Source organism: Malaclemys terrapin, unplaced genomic scaffold, assembly GCF_027887155.1.
Source record: "Malaclemys terrapin pileata isolate rMalTer1 unplaced genomic scaffold, rMalTer1.hap1 scaffold_86, whole genome shotgun sequence".
In the NCBI taxonomy this organism is placed as follows: domain Eukaryota; kingdom Metazoa; phylum Chordata; order Testudines; family Emydidae; genus Malaclemys; species Malaclemys terrapin.
Window position 1 is genome coordinate 40,001 of NW_026530231.1, and position 2,500 is coordinate 42,500.

At 75.4% G+C, this 2,500-nt stretch overlaps 1 non-coding gene across 1 annotated transcript; it reads left to right on the forward strand.

Annotated features, from left to right (window-relative positions):
* The first annotated feature begins 634 nt into the window (after positions 1-634).
* On the forward strand, positions 635-753 carry LOC128829801 (5S ribosomal RNA). Its single transcript, XR_008443469.1, has one exon. It is a non-coding gene; the product is annotated as a 5S ribosomal RNA (ribosomal RNA).
* The last annotated feature ends 1,747 nt before the right edge of the window (positions 754-2,500 follow it).

Genomic DNA, 2,500 nt, shown 5'->3' on the forward strand with positions numbered 1-2,500 from the left:
AGGGACTGCCTCCCGGCCGACTGGATCGGGCCCCTGGAAGTCTGGGGGGAAAAAGAAAATGGAACCTGACGCCTCCGAGGAGGGGGCGCCCAGGGAAGGAGGGAGATCCGGGTTGACCTGGTGACCGGACGGGAAAGCGGCCACCGGGCGTGCCCGTTCAAACCTACGGGTTGACCTGGTGGCCGGGAAGCGAACCGGCCAGCAGGCGAACCCGTTCGATTCCACGGGTTGACCTGGTGCCCGGGAGGGGACTCTGAAAATTTTTCAGCCCTTTCGGCTCGGGGTTGACCTGGTGGCCGAGAGGGGACTCGGACGGCAGGCAAGCCGCCCTGGGCTCACCCTCCCCGGCCGCAGCGAGGGACTGCCCCCCCTCCACCCACCCACCCCCCCCCCCGGCTGACAGGATCAGGGCGCACTGGATGTCCGGGACAATATTTTCCCCGACGCCGGGGAGGGCGGGCGGGCGGAGGGGCTCTGGCGGCCAGCCCGGGCCCCGGAGCTCGAGAAGGAAAAAAGGACCGGGCCCGCGAGAGACGGGGGCCCTGCCGCAGGGGGGCAGTCCGACCGGGGCTCACCGTGCGGCAGGCCCGGGCGTCGGCAGGGGAAAGCGGGCGAGGAGGCGCGGGGGCCGGGTGCCTACGGCCATACCGGACCGAACGCCCCCGATCCCGTCCGATCTCGGAAGGTAAACCGTCCCGGGCCTGGCTAGTACTTGGATGGGTGACCGCCTGGGAATCCCAGGTGCCGTAGGCAGCTTTTCCCGGTCCGAGCCAGCTCTCTCTCCTTTTCTGGGGAGGAAGGAGAGGGGGGGGACGGGCCGGAAAGCCCCTCGTCGCTCCTGCCGAGTCGGAGGTCGCGGCCGCAGGTCACGGGTCTGGGCGCCTGGGGTCCGGCTCCCCACCCGGCTTCCTCCGCGGAGGACCCACCGAAGCCGCTGGGGGAGACCCCGGGCATGGGGCGGACTGGCCCGGACCCTCCCGGCCGCCGGCCCGCAGGACCGCCCCGAATCCCCCCGCCCCGCGGCCACCCAGGCCAGGCCTGGCCAGGCGGGACGGACGGCGGGTGTCCAGCGCCCAGCGGCTTCCGCCAGCGGGGACCCACGGCCCCCAAAGCCGCAGGGGGAGGCCCCGGGCCCGGGACGGACTCGCTCGGACCCCCTGCGCCCGGGCGCCGGCTCGCGGGACCGCCCCGAATCCCCCCGCGGCCACCCAGGCCAGGCCTGGCCAGGCGGGACGGACGGCGGGTGTCCAGCGCCCAGCGGCTTCCTCCAGCGGGGACCCACGGCCCCCAGAGCCGCAGGGGGACACCCCGGGGCCGGGACGGACTCGCTCGGACGCGCTCGGACCCCCTGCGCCCGGCCGCCGGCTCGCGGGACCGCCCCGAATCCCCCGCCCCGCGGCCACCCAGGCCAGGCCTGGCCAGGCGGGACGGACGGCGGGTGTCCAGCGCCCAGCGGCTTCCGCCAGCGGGGACCCACGGCCCCCCAGAGCCGCAGGGGGAGACCCCGGGGCCGGGACGGACTCGCTCGGACGCGCTCGGACCCCCTGCGCCCGGCCGCCGGCTCGCGGGACCGCCCCGAATCCCCCCGCGGCCACCCAGGCCAGGCCTGGCCTGGCCTGGCAGGCCGGCGTGCAGCTCCCCCGGGCTTCCTCCCCCGACGACCCGCGCCCCCCCGAGCCGCAGGCGGAGACCCCGGCCCCGGGGCGGACCGGCCCGGGCTCGCTCGAGCCCCCTGCGCCCGGCCCGCAGGACCGCCCCCCCCCCCCCCCGAATCCCCCGGGAGAGGCCCGGCCTGCACGCCACTGACGACCCGCGGCCCCCAAAGTCGCGGGAGGCGCCCCCGGCCCCGGGGGCCGGTTAGCTCCGTGTCGCTCCGCGCCCCCCCCCCGCCCCTCGCTGCCGGGACCGGGCACCGCCCCAGAGTCAGCCGCAGCCGGACGGCCTGAGAGCTGCCCTCCTGTGGACGACGGTGAGTTTACCTTGACACTAACCGGCCATCAGCCAGGTCAACCCCATTGCTAGACTGGGGTGGACCTGGTGGCCGAGTGGGGACTTGGAACATTTGACAGCTGCTCCCCGGGGCTTGACCGCTTGTCCTGAACGCCCCCCCCCCACCCCACCCCCCCCAGCCCCCGGCTCCTGCTCCCCTCTCCCCAGCCTCGGTGCTCCGCTCCCTGCCTCGGAGGCTGCCCCTTTGCGGCGCCTGCATCGCCTCCGAGGACGCGCACCTTCCGGAGGCTGGACGTAAAGCCTGACGCCCGCCACCGCCGCCGACCCGGCTCTCCGAGGGACGACTGTGAGGCCTCCCCCCACCCCCGGACCGCCCTGGGGACGACTGCTAAGCCTCCCCCAACGGACCGCCCGGGGGAAGACTGCTAAGCCTTCCCCGGACCTGCTCCCTCTCGACTATTAAGCCCCCCCTCTGTGGTCCTCAGGACCGCTGCCGCGCAGCCCTCGGAGTGGGGTGACACCCGGGCCGGAAAGCAAAGCGGCCACCAGG